Source organism: Octodon degus, unplaced genomic scaffold (assembly GCF_000260255.1).
Source record: "Octodon degus isolate 3935 unplaced genomic scaffold, OctDeg1.0 scaffold00004, whole genome shotgun sequence".
Lineage (NCBI taxonomy): Eukaryota > Metazoa > Chordata > Mammalia > Rodentia > Octodontidae > Octodon > Octodon degus.
In genome coordinates this window covers 11878275-11897990 of record NW_004524580.1, presented here as the reverse complement: position 1 = coordinate 11897990, position 19716 = coordinate 11878275, and the positions used below count along the sequence as shown (strand labels likewise).

Genomic DNA, 19716 nt, shown 5'->3' with positions numbered 1-19716 from the left:
CAAATAAATCTTCCAGCATTGTTGCTAGCTACTAACCATATCCATTGAACCAAGGTATTTTTTTTTTTCAGAACCGAGGATTGAACTCAGGCCCTTATGCTAGCCAGTCAAACGCTTACTCTACTGAGCTATCTCCCTGGTCCCTAAAAGTGAACTCCTTTTTTTGGTTTTTTTTTTTTTTGGCAGAACTGGGGATTAGAACTAGGGCCCTTACACTTGCCAGGGAAGCACTTATTCACTGAGCCATCTCCCCTGCCCCAAACCAATGTATTAATAATGCTGCTACCAAGAAATAAGCCTCATATTTATTCCATTATGAGGATATACAGTTTAATCATAATCACTGTCTTATTATGATTTAATAAACTCATGGAATCATGTGACTCTGAAAAATGAGCAATAGAAAGTGTGTGTGTGTGTGTGTGTGTGTGTGTGTGTATCTGTGTGCCTTTGTGTGTGTGGCATTGGAGAGAAAAGCCAGGGCATTCACACTGAGCTACATTCTCAAGAATTTTTAGTCTTCATTTTGATAGCATTCCTACTTAAGTCATTAAGTTTCCTGGGGTAGACTGAAACTGATCCTCTTGCCACCGTCTACTAGAATGCTGCTGTTCTGACAGGCCTGTGCCAACATGCACCATGCAAAAGTAAATTCCATAGGAGATTAATGAGGTGGGATTCTCTAAACAGAGAAATGATATATTTAAGCTCTGACTCTGATGACAACTAATACAGTTTCCTCAGAAATTATTAATTTTCACCTGCTATTCTGGACCTATACTAAAATTATAATTCCTATAAACTAATAAAGACAACAATAAATTAGAATTAGCTATTCTTAAAAATGAAACTATTTCCTAAATTAATTTTGATGATGAAATAAAGAGTTTCCGTATGACTTACAAGATGCAGATTAAGATGTGCAAATTTATTTGGTCAACTATGAATGATTTGTTTGAAATACTGTTATGGAGTCTCTCTTTGAGCAATTATTGTCTTTTAAAATAGCTTTTCAACTCGTCAGATTTTTCTATTGAACAATTTTATGCCAAAACTTTGCAGTAATTTCACTGAAAAACATGTTTCTATTCTTTCTCACTAAATGGTCTACAGTTTGTTTATTAATTATTTTACTGTTCCAGAAGTTTATCTTACCTAAAACTATTTTTATTCGTTATGCTTAAACTTTCATATCAATTCAGTAGATAAAATAAATAAACTTATATTACAACTATTTTGTAACTATTATCTGATAAAATTGTTGTCCATAGAGTTATATATTGATATATATTTTTAATTATTACTCATAAATCCCTATATTAGCATTTGGTTATATTTTTTAAATCCATCTGTAATATTTTAAATATTAATTCCCAGTGAGTTAGCTTATGATGTGACATGACTTAGTAGATAATCATATTCCAGTCAATCCATGTTATATAAAATAAAATAAAATCAAGAATTTTGAAAATGCAATATTTATTGGTAACTATCAATCAATTAATATTCTCCTGCTTCCCCATGCATTTCATCTTCTTTCCAGGTATTTAGAGTCAGGATAATCTGAACAACAACAGTGACTTGGGTAGGTGCATTGTCTCCTCTGATACTATTAAACCCTGTATTATTTCACACTGCTCTTTCGTATTCCAGTGATATAGACTCATTTTTATAATTTTCATTATTTTGAGAGCAGGTCTCATTTATATGGTCTCACCTGTCCATGAATTCACCATGTAGGCCAGGTTGTCCTTGAACTTGGGGTTCCTTTCCTTAGCTTAATGAGAGCTAGGATAACACCTAGCTCATAGCTGTATCTTGTATACTCCAGGCACCCTCCTTCTTCAGGGCGTGGACCTTGTGGTCTTCGTAGGACTCCTATTAGCACATGTGGGCTGCCCCCCACTGCCCTTAGGTCTAGCCTCAGTGACATTGTAGTAGTGAGTGGTTCCTTGGATAGCTGGGTGCAATAGCAAATATCTGCTTCCCAGATTTCCTTCGTCAGCACTTTCTATCTCACGTCTCCGTACATGATAAATCTTTACCTTGACAATGCAACCACCACAAAGGGAAGATTTTTCATTTATGTTTTCTGCTATGTGCCTAGTGCCTAGAATAGTATTTGCTGTGTAGTATCTCCTTAATAATATTCATTGATAGAATGATGGTAAAGGATGACATTTAAACAAAGAGGATTTCAGACAATTTCTTAACAGTTTCATGGGTTGCTCATACCTACTGTCACCTTACAGTGCTTTTAGAACCTCTTTCATATTAAGTTTCTCTCAGCTGGCTTCAAGGTCTTGCAGGTGGCTCTTGCATAGTACCAAGTGTTCTCCCACAATGTTCTAGGAAGCAGAAGGCTGCAGTAACAATTTTCAGGTCTTTGCTGTGTCAGACCATAAGTGACCTTTTAGAGCCTTTCTACACTAAATCTTGGAAACTGATGTATAACCCCCTCTGCTTCTCATCTTTCTGGACCAATCTGCAGAATTTCTCTTATATCTTGTCTCACAGACATCATCTCTCTCTACATTGCCATCATATTCTCTTTTGCATTCATTTTCTATCCTTTCCAAAGTCTCCTTTGAAAGAATACTGACCTCAGCTCTGGGAATATTAGAAAATATAGTTTGTGAGCAAATATTCTTATGTACTCTGTGCCCTTTATATGCTCATTTAGGTTTTTCTGTTTCTAATTACAGTTCTTCCCTTTAGACACTTTATTTATTTTAATTATTAGAACCTTACAGTTCTTCTAGTGAGTTCTGTGATCTAAAGCTTTATGAACCTCTTCTTCTATCATTGTAATAGATTGCATGCTCCATTTAGATATCAGTTAGTTTTGTCACTTGAACCCTATAGTACTAGACAATTGTAAGGTAGACATCTGAATAGCTAGTGCCTATTTATTATATTAAATTTAAGAGGGCCAGGGAGATAGCTCTGTAGAATAAGTGCTTGCCTGGCAAGTGCAAGGGCCTGAGTTTAATTGCTGGTTCTGGAAAAAAAAATTAAAAAAGGAAAAGTTAAAGAAAATATGGATGCTCCCTGATAATTTTCCATATAACTGTGAACTCACAATGCAACCCTCAGGTTTTATTAATCTGTAATTAGAACATCCATGTTTCCAAATTTTTGGGTAAATTTATGTTTTTGTTTGCTAATCTATGAAATGCAGTTTTAAACATATCTACTACTCAGAGATTCTTCACCTATATACAAAACTCTTTAGTAGGACAGGGAGTCAGAGACCCATTTTTCTTCCCTCTCAATACAAAGCACATATTAGCATGTACGCAGAGGCAAATTTTAGGGAGACTTATAAAGAGTTATTTAAAATAAATTGCTAAGACCAATAAATATCATCAAAGTGGAAAGTTAAAGGAATGGCATATGTATAATCCATGTGAATTTTAAAAATCACATTTTGAATATACCATATTTTATTTTTCCAAAGATTGGGGCTTAACATGATCATATAATTGAATTGTAAGCTCTGAGTCTCTCTATTTTATTTTTGTTCATGTTGTTGTTAAAGGTATTACAGCAGTCAATGAAAACTTATAAAATACAATACTAGAATATATAAAATATCTTAAACCTTTTATTTTAGACAGCAATTATATCTCATAATGTGTAAATTGGTAGAAGACAGAAGGAAAGTGGAAAAAGTTGTCTCCTCAACACATGATAGATATGAATATAGGGCAATACTTTTCAGGCATCTTGTGTTAGAAATACAAGTATGCTGTATACTGTACAGCCAAACAGTTAGGAAGCAGATGGAACTTCAGTGGCACAGAATGTGCAGGTTCCTGGGATTATCTGCTACCCTGACATAAAGATAAATCTGGATTGTTGATATTAATCAACAGGGATCAGGAATCTGTCTGCTTAAGTTGTTTACCAGTGATAGCAGAAAGATAGCTTGCAGTGGACATTTTTTTTCTTATACATTCTTTCTTATTTTGCTTTGTTTTATTCTTTCTTGATTGTTCTTATTTTTATGAGTGCAGTTTTTGTTATTCCTGTTTTGTTATTCTCTCCTGTCTTCTTTACCAGTTGCCCAAAATGTGAATAATCATCCTTTGTCCTCTAGCCTTACCTCTAATCTTTCTTTTTCTTCTACTTGTCTATTTTTTCTTTAAACCAATTTATTTTTTTCTCCTCTGAGGTTAAAATTATGATATTTAGGTCTTATTTACTGCACAGAATTTTATGGTTTGTCTTAAAACCACAAATCTAATTCATGTGGTGAAACATGACAAATCAATAGTTACAATATTGAATGTTTTCTAGGCTATGTCTAATGCTATTATTATTCCTAATTGCAGCATTTTAGCCAACATAACGTATTTGTTCTAATCAGTCATTCTCTCTGATATACAAAGACTGGGATTGCCTAAGAGCCATAAAAAAGTACTGTAGGGCAATGACGAAGAACAGAAGCCGAGTCAAATTGATAGTAACTTGTCATCGCCAATAATCTGAAGATGCAGTGTTATAGCTTGAGTGTGGATATCCACCCAACCCCATGAAGCCATAGGCATAGCCTTTTCAGAGGTGGATGGAGCTAGAGTACATGATGCTGGCTTAGATTCATGGTACAATGCTAGGTTCAAGGGCACTAAGATTAAGGGCATAAATGCTGCCTGTTGCAGGTAGCCTGGATAAGATATAAATGTTAGAAAGGTTTACAACCATCCCTTGCATCTTGCTTTCACCTGCTTGCTTGCCTTGAACTATTGCTTCTCTATGATGGCCCTCTGCCATGCCACCTTGCTTGGGGCCAGCTGATTATGGACTTAAACCTCTACATGCTGTGAGCCAAGAATAACATAATAGTGTTTGGAAACAGTGAAAAAGCAGATGATTGCACAAACAATGTAAGGTTTTTCTCAGAAATAATGAGAAAAGACTTTCCAGGCAGGGAAAAGATTTGAACACATAGTGAGGCACATACAACTCCAGTTAGCCATGATAAAAATTACAGAAATGCATATAACAGTCAAGATTCCAGAAATTCAATACAAAAATATTAAAATTTGTTACAGAAAAGAAACAAATTACCTAAAAGGTAAATTAAGAATTAAATCAGACTTCTCAGCAAAAAATCTCAAATAAAGGAGATCTTAATGTATTTCAAGGCTTAAAAAAAAGAAATCCTCCAACTCAGAGTGAGATACTCTGAAAAACTATGGGTAAATAATATACTTCCATGATAAAGAATATCTGAGGAATTTCATGACAACAAAACTGGCACTTCAAGATATTTTAAAAGACAGTGTAGAAAGAGATAACAAAGACTGTAACTCCATGAATGCCAAAAAAATGAAACCACTGGGAAGGCAAGAACTCAAGGAGAAAGGTACAAAGACAACCATCTATAATATGGAAAATATTGTAAGGATAAATCAATGCATATCAGTCTAACTATTCATGATAATGGTCTCAATTGACCTGTCAACAAAAACCCATACTGAAAGAATGGATCAAGAAGTAGTATACAGGGCCATGGAGATGGCTAATCAGTCTAAGCACCTGCCTGGCAAGCACAAGGACCTGGCTTCAATCCTCAGTACCACATGCTGTGCCAGTCCTGCTTCTGGTGCAAGGAGCTGGCCACCAAGACTTGGCATGGTGGCACAGTGTGAAACAAGAGGATAACTAAATGTATGAGCTGTGTAGTGAGGCCCTGTACCAAACATAAAATTTAAAGGTAAATAATTAAATGAAGAAGTAGTATCCAACAATATGCTGCATAAAAGAAACACAATTAATTCAAAAATGAATTAAGGGGCTTAAAAAAATCAAAGAATGGAAAGTAATACTCCATGTGACAGGAACCCAGAAAAAAATCCAGAGGGAACCAACTTTTCTCTGTGAAGACAAAGTGGATTTTAAGAAAAACATATTTAAAAAAACAAACAAACAAAGATCAGTACATCCCTGGAAAGAAAGCAATTGAAAAAGAAAAGATAACAACTATAAATAAATACATGTGAACCAAATACTCATGCAAACAACTATATAAAATAAATTTTAACAAACACAAAAAATTCAAGTAAGAACTAGTACAAGTATAATAGGGTACCAAATTACCACACAGTCATCAAACAACAGATTAACTGGACAAAAAAAATCAACAATGAAATATCAAAAGTGAAGCAAACTTTTGAACACATGGACTTAGGAATTGTTTAGAAAGTGTTTCATTCCAGAACATCAGATTACACATTTGTCTCAGCTGCACATGAGACGTGGTCCAATATAGAACACATGCTACCTCATAGAACATGCTTAAATATATGTAAAGAAGTGGAATTTATCTCATATATATTGTCAGATCATAGTGCAAGGAAGTTGGAAATCAATGAACTTCATAAACACATGGAGCCTTTTGAACAACCAATGATCACAGATTAAATTAAGAAATTATAGTTTCTATAATTACATGATACTATCAATACAACATATCAGATCTTCTGGGATGCAGTGAAAGAAGTCTTTCAAGGGAAATTTGTAATCATGAATGTTCACATCACAAAAACAAGCAATCTCAAATAAGCAACCTAACGTTGATCTTCAAGTTTCTAAAAGACAAGAGCAAGTCAAGCCTGAAGCATGTACAAGGGAAAAAATTATAATGATAGAAGTTGAAATTAAAGCAATTGAGACTATAAAACAAACTAAAATAATCAGTGGATAAAAGAGTTAGTTCTTTGAGAGATTAAATAAAATAGACACTTAATCAACCATATCAAAAAATCAAAGACTTAAATCCATGAAATTAGGAATGAAAAGGGTAAAATCACAACAGGTCTTACAGAAATCCAGAAAATTATCAATGCCTACTTCTAGGACTTATATCCCAATAAGATGAAAAACAGAAAATATAGACAGATTTTTACATACCTATGAATTACTGAAACATATTAAAATATTTTTAAAAGCTCTAAATACACCAATGTGAGTCAGTGAAATTCAGGATTTAATTACTAATCTACCAGCAAGAAAATGATCAGGCCCTATTAGATTCACTGCTTAATTCCAGAAGAAATTCATAATAACGTGGAATGCTGGTACTTCTGAAACTCTTTAATGAAATTGAAAGGGATGAAATACTCCAACTTCATTCCTTAAGTAAACATTACCTTGATAATAAAACCAGAGAAGAGAATACAGGCCAATCTCTCTCCTGAATATAAATGCAAAATTCCTTAATAAAACACTGTCCAAAGAATGCAATGAGTCATCAAGAAGTTTGTGCATGATGATGAAGTAAGAGTCATCCCATGGACTCAAGAATGGTTAAACAAACACAAATTAATGAGTATAATACAACATATCAACAGGGTCAAAAATAGAACCCCACGATCATCTCAGGACAAGTGATAAAATCCAAATCCCATTCAAGATAAAACTCTATAGAATTGGAAAAGAAAACCTTTATTTCTATCTGACAAAACCATCTAAGTCAAATCAAGATCCAGCATCATACTAAATGCGCAAAAAGAAAAGCTCTCACTCTAAAATCAGGAAGAAGACAACAATATTTGCTGTCACCACTCTTACTTAATATGCATCTAGAAATATTAGCCAGAATAATTTGATAAAAGAAATAAGGAAAGAAAAGAAGAAATTAAATTATCATTATTCATGGATAACATGATATTCTTCATAAAAGATCATAGAAACTCCACCAAAAGACTTCTGGATTTAATAACCAAAATCATCAGTGTAGCTGGATACAAAGTCAACACTCAAAAAACAGTAGCCTGCCTGCACAAAAATAACAAACTCACTGTGAGAAAAGATAGGGAAACCACATTTTCACAATAGCATGCAACAAAATGAAGTACTTAGGAATCAACATAATGAAGGAAATAAAAATATCCACATTGAAAAAACAACAGTATTCTGAAACAGGAGATCTAAAAGGATATCATAAAATGGAAAATTATACTTTGTTCTGAGGTAGGAAAATCTAATGTTGTGAAAATGTCAATACTTCCAAAAATTTCTGCACAGATTCAAAGCAATCCCTATCCAAATTCCAATACCATAGCTCACAAAATTAGAGAACACAATACAAACTTCATTTGGAACCAGAAGAGATCTAGCATAGCAAAAACAATTCTTGGGAACAAAGATAGGTAGGGGCAATCTCAATCCCCAACCTGAAATTATTCTACAAATCTATTATAAAATCAAGGTGGTACTGGCAAAAGCAACAAAACAAAATAAAAACCAAAGAAAATGGAGCTGAGAAACAATGGAACAGATTAGTAGATGCAGAAACAACTCCAAATATACTCAGCTAGTGCATCTTTCGCAAAGTAGACGAACACCTTCACTGAAAGAATGGTAGTCCTTTTAAAAATGGTGTTGACAAACTGGCTTTCTACACATTGAAGACTAAAACTAGACTGACATCTCTCACCAAATACTGAACTAAAGTTTTTTCCAGTTGCTCCTCAAGCAATGGACTAACATCTAGAATATATAAAAAAATTTAAAAATCAAATTCCCTCTCCATTTAAAGTTATATGTAAAAATATACATCTGGAATGAATAGACACTTCTCAGATGAAAATGTAGAAACAGGAAAGAAATATATGAAAAAGTGTTCAACATCACTGGTCATTCAAGAGATGCAAATCAAAAAACTGATATTCCATATCTTTCCAGGACAATGTTGATTATCAAGTAATCAACCAATAACAAATGCTGGTGGCACTGTGAGGAATAAAGAAAACTTCTCCCCTATTGGTGAGAGTGTAGATTGATACATTCACTGTAAAAATAAATTTTTTATAGTTTTCAAAATATCTAAAACTAGAAGTACCTTTTAACTCACTTATTCCCCTTCGTGATATATTTTCAAAAGAATTAAAAGCACCATACCCCAGTGATATAGGCACAATATGTTTAGTCTGTAATAGCAAGTCTTGGAAATAGCCTGAATACTCATCAACCAATGAATGGAAGAAGAAGAAAATATGTTTTATTATATGCAATTAAGTATTATTCCTCCTCAAAAGGTTTAGCGTAAGACATTTCTGGCTAAGTAAGTTCACCTTGAGATTATACTATTAAGTGAAGTAAATCAGACACACGTGTATAAATATTGCATGGTTAATCTGGTGTGAGAATCAATCAATGTTAATAAGTGGAAAATGTATGATTGATATTCTGAAATAGACAAATGTGTTCAAATGAGAAAAGAAACAAGGAAGGAAGTAGAAGGAAAGAATCAATAAGAAAAACAAAATGGAAGAAAAATAGAAATAAAGCGTTCATAGGTAAAGAGAAGAGGCAGGACCATAGTGAGCTAAGGGCAATGAGAAAAATGTTGCAAGATATACCATATAAAGGTAGAGCTTCCCTATGATGCGTGCTATCACTGTGCATATCTAAAATGTACCAAAGAAGAAAAGAGTAATAAGGCATTGCCACTAGGTTTGGAGGTATTGAAGTCTCCTTCTAGATGTAGTTTCTAGTATTTTTCTGTCTGCAACAAAGAATTGTTCATGAGAAGCACAAATGGTGACAAGGTTTTATATTTATTAAAATATGAAAATGATAAGGCTCTGTAGGAAAATAAGTTTGTTCTACAGGGTGATAGTGGGCTACCACAAGACAGCACAGGAGCTGACTGACTGTATCTGCCACGGCTCAAGCTGTAGGCAGGTTTAGTCCACCCTATTGCAACCCTGTTCAAGTTTCCACAAGAATGCACATATGCAGCTTTGGGAGCTATTCTGCACCTGTGCCTGGGATTCTGTAATGAACAGGCCAGACCTATTTGCCCTGTCTGCCTTGCTCTACCCTCGCTTAGTTTTCTGCCTCAGCATCTTTAAGAAACAAGTTTTGGAAAATGACACTCACCAAACTATATCATCCTGAAATGTGCTTGGTGTGAACTTTACTGCAATCAAACAGCTACTGCCAGGGCATCCCGGCCTTCCCTCTGAGCCAAATTTCCCTGTTTCAGAAACACAGCAGCTGTGTGTGCATACCAGGGCAAGAGAAATGGCATCTGGGCTGCGCATCAGTGTATATTTTCCTTTAAAATCCCGAGTGTGGTCTCACTCAGAGTCTGTTATGTTTTTGTGTTGTGTCACTGTGTCAATGCTAGAGCACAATATTTGGAAAGCTATTGTTGCCACAGCTTGCACTAATTTATGCTTAACTCTTTTTGAAGGCCTTTATCGTGGCAGAAACCTGACTCTCATATGAAGCAATGTGCTGGAAGATTATTTTCCACTATTGTAAGCCACATGCTACTAGAACATCTAAGACTGTTACTGTTAACTAGACTCGGATTATGCCTTACAGAAGAAATTTCAAGACATTTAAATAAATGAAGAGAATTCCACTGAAAGCTGCAGGCAGGAATGCATCTGACCTTTTCAAGACTGTTGGAATAATAAGTTGTGAGACAGAAGTCAAAACTTCTTAGTGGCTTTGCTTTGGGGACAGTGTTTAAAGAAATGAAAGATGTCAAAAAGCGACTTACCCCAAGAATAAATTAGCTATCATATAACAAAAGCTAATTTACTTTTCCTTAAAAATAAGACACTTTATTTTTAAGTGTAGTTAGAAATTTTTTAGTAAACTTTTTGGAGGCAGAGATGCTTCTTTTGTGTTTCATTTAGCAAATTAAAACATCAATTTGAAGTTGAGAGGGATGCAAGAAACAATTGAGACAAAGCTCTCAATTTCGAAAGGTTTATATTTCACAGAATTTATTAGTGTGAAAGTTAAGTTACACACCATCTGCAATCTCTGAAAGATTCAAGTACTAAAATTAATTAATTCACTGTTTTAGATAACTTTAATGAGAAATCATTTAAAAGACCCAAGAATACCCTCCAGAATCACCAGTATCTTCCTTGTGTAAATGCTTATTTGACAAATTCATCAGTCTTATCCAGAGGATTTTTCATGTACAAAGAGAGATTTGTATAAAAAAAACCAAAAAAAAAAAAAAACAAAACAAAACAGAGAACACTTTTGTATTCAGCTACATTATCAAATTTCAGTTCGAGGCTTCAAAATCCTTCCTTATGTGGCTGATTATTTTTTCAATACCAAGAGGTACTATTGCTTTATGATAACATATTTAAGCATATATGAGGCATATAAAAAGTGATTTATAAATTATTTTTGACTGAACAAAACCAAGTGCATGAGTGACTGGTGACCTAAGATGAAATGTGACTTAGGTGTAGGTTGGTGATGCACCTCACGATACAGTCATAGCAAAAGTACTACATGAAACCACGCTACCTTCTAACTCATTTATATTGATGTGCAGTAAACACTGTTCCTGGAAATCATTAAACAATTTGGATGGTTTTAGGAAGATTCATAGAAAAGCTGTGAAAATAAACAGCTCATAGTCAAGAGCACATAGTCCACACCTGGATTTCATTCCATTCCTTATCTTCAAATATCAGACTACTATAAATTCAGCTTTCTTCTTGTGTACTACTTGAACATATTAGTATTTTAATTCATTGTTTTTAGACAGTAGAGTGAATATCAGTGTATTAAGAAGTTAAAGTGCTTCATCAATTTGTTTTGTTTTTTTTTATAAAATTAAAGAAGTGTGTAAAATTATTCTAGAAAATAATCACTAGTATTTAAAGTTGTTCTAAGTACTGCTTATATATTTGATATTGAAAGATTAAAATGATATAGCTTCATTAATCAATTCATTGGAGTAAAATTGAGTTTCTTAAAAATTTTATTTTATATAATCCCAAAACATGAATTTTTAAATTTAGTTCATATTTTTATTTCTTTTTCCTATAGAAGTTCATGGAGAAAATCATGGCTTATATGTTGAGATGGTCCATAATAAGTTCGAGTAATCAGGTTTGGGGAATTATTGAGCAAAAGCAGAGGACAGCTGCAGTCATAATATACCAGCCATAAAACATGTTTATAATTTCTTACGAGCCTTAAAGATAAATATGTTTTAAAAACTTCTCATAAAATAAAGCACTAAAATGTTTTCTGAAACACAACTTTCTACAAAGCAAGTATCAGAAATCACAAAACAAGTTTGAAATGCCTTTATTTTATAATCCTCTTTTTCTAATCTGAAGCTAAGGCCTTGGCCTGCCTGAGGAAGTGGGTAGAACTTGCACCTATGTTTGAAAACAATGATGCTTAACTTTTAATTTTCCACATTCAGAAGTTTTAAGTTTCTATCTTCATAAACAACAGAATCTCTTTGTTCTATAATTTGTTAGACTAATTTGTAAATTTAATTTGTACAAAGTGTCTCCTCATGCATAGGAAAGAAAAACAATTATGTGACTTAGTTATGAACTTCCTAAAAATTTCATTCTCAATATGGGTTTCACACTTAATGTAATACTATATACTATTTTAATAATTTAATTTAATGTAATTTTAAAAATAGCTGAACATAATATTGAGTTATCAGAATCTGGCTAGATGATTAAATAGAGAAATTTTTCTTTCAATCAAATTTTACTGATATATTTAAGATACACATAATGATAATGTTCATCACAGAGACTTTTACCTGTACATGATACAGCTTTTATTTTTCAAAAACAGAATAAAAGATCAAAAAATTAGCAGACACTAATAAATCTTTAAAAACTGACAAATGAGGGCTGGCCAAATAGCTCAGCGGATTAAAGCGCCTGTGAGCAGGTGCAAGGACCAGCGGTTCAATCCTGGGTCTTCTGTGCCAGATCTGCCCCCGGGGCTTGCTGAGAAGGTGATGGAGACTGGGCGTGGTGGTGCTTGCCTGTGATCCCAGCTCTTGGGAGGTTGCAAACAGGCGGGTCACTACGAGTTCGATCTAGTAGTGAGACCATGCACACCCTGTAGACTCTTCCCTGAAATAGAAAAAATAAATAAATAAAAATAAACACTGACAAATGAAAAGCAAAATTTTGGTAATTGCAAAGCAAGGCTCAACTGGCCAACAGCTTCTTACATCATAGTGTCAGCACCGGCACATGTAGGCAAGCGCGCGCACACACACACACACACACACACATGCACACATGCACACACTCCAAGTACACGATTGTAAAGTTTCAGAACAGGAAATAAAATGAGTAGAAATAAATCCAAGAGAACTGCCTGTATTTTTATAATAAAAAGTCAAATAAATGATTCATATTAGTGTAAACAAGTTGTTTAGGTTAATTAATCTAGCTAAAACAAAAATTTAAAATAAATAAAATCAAAACATTTAAGAAGTAGAAAGACCTGGGAAACTGCTTTATCTCATGTTTGATTTATACTATTTGACTTTAAAATTAACTAAATATTTAATCCTCAGTGTGCCGTGCTGGCCCCACATCCTGGGGTATGCTGAGATGGCAAATGAGACTGAGCATGGTAGGGCGCTCCTGTAATCCCAGCACCTGGGGGCTGAAAACAGGAAGATCACTATGTGTCCATCTGTATAGTGAGACCTTGTACTAAATATGTCAAAAAAATTAAATATATCCTTTCACTTGTTATTAAAACCAAATACTTAAATTGACTACAATCATAAATAGTTGTTTTGCTTTTTTATCCAAAAGACTTTCAATGTCAGACAATTTAGTTCAGCATTAGACTTTGAGATTTCACAGTAAGTTAGATTTCAGCATCACAGAATCTCACCCCACTCTAATTCTCTCTTCCCTACCTAGATAGCCTGAGAGGACTCAGCTTAGAGACAGACGAAAGCTTCAGGACTCTAGCGACAGGAATAATTTTAAGTGGGTTTACATTAATATATAATCTAAATCCAATAAAATGCTTCTCTATTATTCACATAATTTTCAATCTGTGAGCTGAATTAAAGGTTTCTCCCCCAGTCTTCAAACAGATAGATTTTTAAAAACTCACTTCTGACATTTTATGTAGTTTTCATAATAAAAGAAAAGTAGACCAGTTACCTCACAATATTGCTTACTGCATACAGCTACTAGAATTTTTATACACAATAAAACATTGTTTTTAATACTTATTATGAGCTGACAACCTATGGAAATTCTTTTTTTTTTTAAATTTTATTTATGTGTGTGTGTGTGTGTGTGTGTGTGTGTGTGTGTGTGTCCAGCTCAGCCTGCCTGGGGGGGCAGGGCTGGCTGGCATGTGGTGCTGGGGGATTGAACCACGGTCCCTGTGCTTTGCTAGGCTTGTTCCAAGTAGGTGCTCTAGACCACTGAGCCATCTCACCAGCCCCAACCTATGGAAATTCTAAGGTTTTTTTCTTGTTTCATTTTGAATTTAATTTAATAATAATAATCCATTTTTAACATTGATATTAAAAGAGATGATTACATAAGTAAGTACAAAATATTCATGTACAACCAGGATATTTTGCTGAGTTCATAGAAGTATGGGGACATTTGAATAATACTACAAAGGAAAGAGACAATATTTATCAATTTTATGGTCTTTCACATGGCTTAACTGAAAAAATGTTGGCTGATGTCACTGAATAAAAAGACAATGCTTAAAATCAAATATATATATATTTAACAAAAGACACTTGAAAATGATCTCACTTAGGAGGAAAATAAGTACTTAAAATTCAGAGATTATTCTATATTTCCTAAATGTTTATTTTGACTACATGAAATCAGATGATGGTAATAAGATACATTAATCTTTACAATGTATGTTATTTAATGTTTTAAATTTTATTTTATTTAGGTCTATCGTAAAGGACACAGATTGAGACACTTAGGTGCACTGTATGACATCAGTCGGTCCATGATGTACCCCTAGCTGGGGCTCTGAAGACAAATGCCTTCACCTTTTTAGGTGAGTATTTGATCTCCAAAATGAGAAGTATGAACTAGGAATTGTAGTTCATTACTATTAGGTTATCAACTAATGTTTCTTTTTACCATGGGGAAATAATGGGCACCAAAGAATCCGTGGCAGATTCAAGAAAAATTTTTAATCTCTGTATCAAGTGTATTATGAGATACAGAAAAACTTTTTCTTACTATTGATACTAGAAATAGATAAATACAGTCAATAAATTATAATGTGAATTTAGCTGAAAATTAAAGTAAATGAAATTTAAAACCATAACTATATGTTTTTCTTAAACATGTCACATATACATGTGTATGCACTCATTCAAATACACAGACCTGTTAGTACTATGTAATTGTTAGGTTAGCAAAACAAATCAGTACAGCAAACAACCATTTAAGAATGAAAGTGTAGCTTCTTCACAATGGGTTTGCCATAAAGCACATGGGTAGTGAAAAACACCACTAAATCAAAGCCATCTTGGGAAAGGAAAAGACTCACATTAATATCATCATCATTGGACACGTGGACCCTGGCCAGTCCACCACCATTGGCCATCTGACCTACAAATGTGATAGCATTACACAAAAGAACCCCTGAACAATTTGAGAAGGAGGCTGCTGAGATGGGGAAGGGTTCCTTCAGGTATGCCTGGGTGCTGGACAAGCTGAAAGCTGAGCACGAGAGTGGTATCACCATTAACATCTCCCTGGGGAAATTTGAGACAAGCAAGTATTACGTGACCATCATTGATGCCCCTGGACATAGAGACGTCATCAAAAACGTGGTTACAGTCACATCTCAGGCTGCCTGCTGTACTGATTGTTGTTGCTGGTTTTGGTGAATTTGAAGCTCATATCTCCAAGAACAGGCAGACCCTTGAGCATACCCTTCTGGTTTACACATTGGGTGTAAAACAACTAATTTTTGTGTTAAGAAAATATATTCAACGAAGTCACCCTACAGCCAGAAGAGATATGAGGAAATTGTTAAGGAAGTCAGCACCTACATTAACAAAATCAACTACAGCCCTGACACTGTAGCTTTTGTGCCAATTTCTGGTTGGAATTATGAAAACGTGCTCGAGCCAAGTGCTCATATGCCTTGGTTCAAAGGACAGAATGTCACTTGTAAAGATGGTAATGCCAGCTTTACTGCTTAAAACTTTGGATTGCATCTTTCCACCCACTTACCCAACTGACAAGTTTTTGTGACTGCCCCTTCAGGATGTTTACAAAATTGGTGGTATTGGTACTGTCCTTGTGGGCTGAGTGGAAACTGGTGTTCTCAAACCTGGCATGGTGGTCACCTTTTCTTCAGTCAACATCACAACTAAAGTCAAGTCTATTGAAATGCACCATGAAGCTTGAGTGAAGCTCTTCCTGGGGACAATGTGGGCTTCAACTTCAAGAACAATGTCTGTCAAAAATGGAGTGGCAATGTTGCTGGTGACAACAAAAACAGTACACCAATGGGAGCAGCTTGTTTCACTGCTTGGGGGATTATCCTGAACCATCCCATCCAGATCAGTGCTGGCTATGCCGCTGTCCTGGATTGTCACACAGCTCACATTGCTTGCAAGTTTGCTGAGCTGAAGGAAAAGATTGATTGCTGGTCTGGTAAGAAGTGGGAATATGGTCCCAAGTTTTTGAAACTGGTGATGCTGCCATTGTTGACCTGGTTCCAGGAAAGCCCATGTGTATCGAGAGCTTCTCTGACTACCCACTTCTGGGTCATTTTGCTGTTTGCAATACAAGACAGACAGTTGCTCTGGGTGTCATCAAAGCTGTGGACAAGAAGGCTGCTGGAGATGGCAAGTTCATCAAGTCTGCCAAGAAAGTTCAGGAGGCTAAATGAATATTATTATCCCTAACACCTACCACCCCAGTCTTCGTAAGTGCCAGAAGACCACTCTCAGAACAGTTTCCCTGAATTGGCCATTTAAGTTTAATAGCAAAAAACTGGTTAATGATAACAATGCACCATAAAACGTTCAGAAGGAAAGTAGAATGTTTTGTGAACCATTTTTTGGTGGCAGTTTTAAAGATATTAGTTTTATTTTTTCCATTATTTTATTGAGAAACAAACAGCAATGAGACAGTTTCAAATAAAATTAGTAGGACAGTTTCAATAATTAACACATTGCATTCTGTCTTTCTAGTGGTAATTTGTCGTACAAGATGCAGACATGTTATCTTATTTAGAAATACTATTAGAAAAAATCCCTCTATTCATTAAAAGAATGTAACTATATATCTATCCTAACCATTTTCAATAACAGATGCAAAATGGTCATTCATCTGTATCTGCTTTTCTTGTTTAGTTCCATCATTTAAATATTATAGGTGTGTGAACTCAGCAAAATATTCCAAAATAGTCCAGTAATCCATAATAGTATTGGGTCTTCCGCATGACTGGCAATGTCAGAAGTTGTTGACCTGAGTCCCCTACAGCTCAACATAACAACATGGTCTTACTTCTTATACTTCATTTTTTATACTTTTCTGTTTTATGGTTAAGACCAACATAAAGCAAATCCTATGTAACAAAACTTGTAGTAAAGTTATTAGTTTTAATTAATACTTTTTAATGAAACAACTTGACCAAAAATCTGTCACAGAATTTTGAGACTCATTAGCCTACAGGACACAAGAAAAAGTGTTCGTTATAAGTAGAATTTTTTGGGGGTTGTTTGCATTATAGCCTACTTTTTCAATCTGGAGAATGAGCACAGTGCATGGAAGTACAAAATAGATGGAGCCTGACCACAACATAATTTGGTGGAAATCTTCATTGAACAAATGTCTGCATTTTTTTAAAAATGTGGGAATTTTTTAAAAATCAGGATTTCCTTGTATTAAGATTGCTTTATAATGGACCTCTTGCTTTGCTAAAACCTGGAGTGGCCGTGGTCTGGGGAGGCCGGGTTTGAAGCTGCTGCTGAGGGAATTGGGTTTCCCCAGCCTGGGTCTTGCTCTGAATATTTTCCAGGAAGTTTTGGAGCATTTGACACAAGCCGTGGGGGAATTGAGTTCATTCAGGAATGAGGGATTATTTTTAACAGAAGCATTTGAAAAGAAAAGTCTGCACCACAGTCTCAGCAGTTCTTAATTTTGATTCCACGATGGCCTTGTTTTGCCATCTTATAAGTTGATAGTTGCTGTGACTCTGATTCTGAGCTATGACAACACAGTCTTGAATACTGGAAAGTTGCCGACTGTGGGAAGCAAATCAACTACAAGGGAGAATAAGAAGAAGGAGGAGAAGAAGAAGGAGGGGAGAGAAGGAGGAGGAGAAGGGGAGGGAGGAGAAGGAGGAGGAGAACTACAAATGAGAACAAGAAGAAAGAGGAAAGAAAGAAAGAAGGAAGGAAGGAAAGAAAAGAAAGGAAGAAGGAAAAAAGAGAAAGAAAGAAAGAAAGAAAGAAAGAAAGAAAGAAAACAAGCAAGCAGTAGCTTAAAGCAAATGAGCCGAGGAATCTTGCTGTTAAAAAGGTTCCCTGGGAGTACTCTCCCGCCATCTGTAATACTCACAAGGGCTTTCCCTTGTCAAATCCAGTGCAGACGGTTCAAGAGAAGGAAACTGGCCAGCGTGGAGACAGAGAGATGAACAGCTGACATCTGGGAGGCTTGAAGATGGTCTTGAGAAGGCACTATTTTTAAGTAAACTGGAATGTGAAGAGCACAAAAGGAAACACTGAAAATGCTTCAGCTCATGTTTATACATAAAAATAATAAAAGAAAATCATCAAGGAAGAGAGAAACCCTTCAGTAAGATTTCCATTCTGAAAATCACATTTAAGAAGACAGAGGAATTGAATTCTCAGACTTTGTCTCCTAATGGTGGTTTCTTCAACAGACTGGAAGAGAGCACTTATAAAATTCTCATTCAAGAAAAAAAGAGGAGGACAGCTTACAGAATCTGATGGAGCAGGTAACTGTGCAGCTTGTGAACACAAGGAAATGGTTGTTAAAGATGGAAGAACTGAAAGATGAAAGTTGGAACTTGAAAGATGCTGAAATCCAGGAGCTAAACCTTTGATCACTCAATGGAGGCAAGGTATATAGAAGTAAAGATGGGAAATGCACAGTTATTTAAAATACTTCAAGAAGCTGAAATGAAGGATAAACCGAAAGAGTTCTGCAAGTTGATGAATCACAAAGTACCAAGAACGAGCTGAAGATACAGGTGGCCTCACTTTGTGCTGCACTGGAACAAGAAAGATCTAAAGAGGAAGTATTTTATGTGGAATTAGTCAAATAGCAAGGTGGCTGAAAAGGGAAAAGACACTGAATCTGACCAGTGCAGTGATTACATTAGCCGTTGAGGTCAACACAAAAAATAAACTTGGAGGGTTTTTCAAAAATGTAGATATTTAATGTTGTGCAGCTGGGAGACTGCAGTTTTGTTGAAGGAATAACAAGCAAATAGCTGTTAATCTATAAATTTATGGGAGGTTTTTTTTTTTTTTTTTTTTTTTTTTTTTTTTTTTTTTTTTTTTTTTTTTTTTTTTTTTTTAAAAGGGAAAACAAAAGATGTAGCATTCCAGTAGAATTTCATTATTGCTTCCTATCCCTGTTTCTTATCGTTTGTTTGTCATCATTCAAAAAATTACTACTAGAGTCCTAGCCCAGGTCCGGTGAGTGTGTGGAGAGCATCCTGCTACTCTGCGCCGGCGGGACCAGTCCCAGCCCAGGCACAGCCTGGGCCGGACCCGCTCAGCCCCCTCGGGCCGCCCCCCGCCCCTCCCGCCGAGTAGGAATTTCTGCCAACTTCTGGGAACCCCCAGACCCAGTCCTAGCCCAGGTCCGGTGAGTGTGTGGAGAGCTTCCTGCTGCCCTGCGCCAGCGGGACCAGTCCCAGCCCAGGCGCAGCGTGAGCTGGACCGCTCCC

General features: G+C 35.4%; 2 pseudogenes; both read left to right on the top strand.

Moving 5' to 3' along the window:
• Positions 1-15309: 15309 nt before the first annotated feature.
• On the top strand, positions 15310-16541 carry LOC101566205 (annotated as a pseudogene).
• Positions 16542-16676: 135 nt separating this feature from the next.
• LOC101565814 lies at positions 16677-19150 on the top strand (annotated as a pseudogene).
• Positions 19151-19716: the final 566 nt, after the last annotated feature.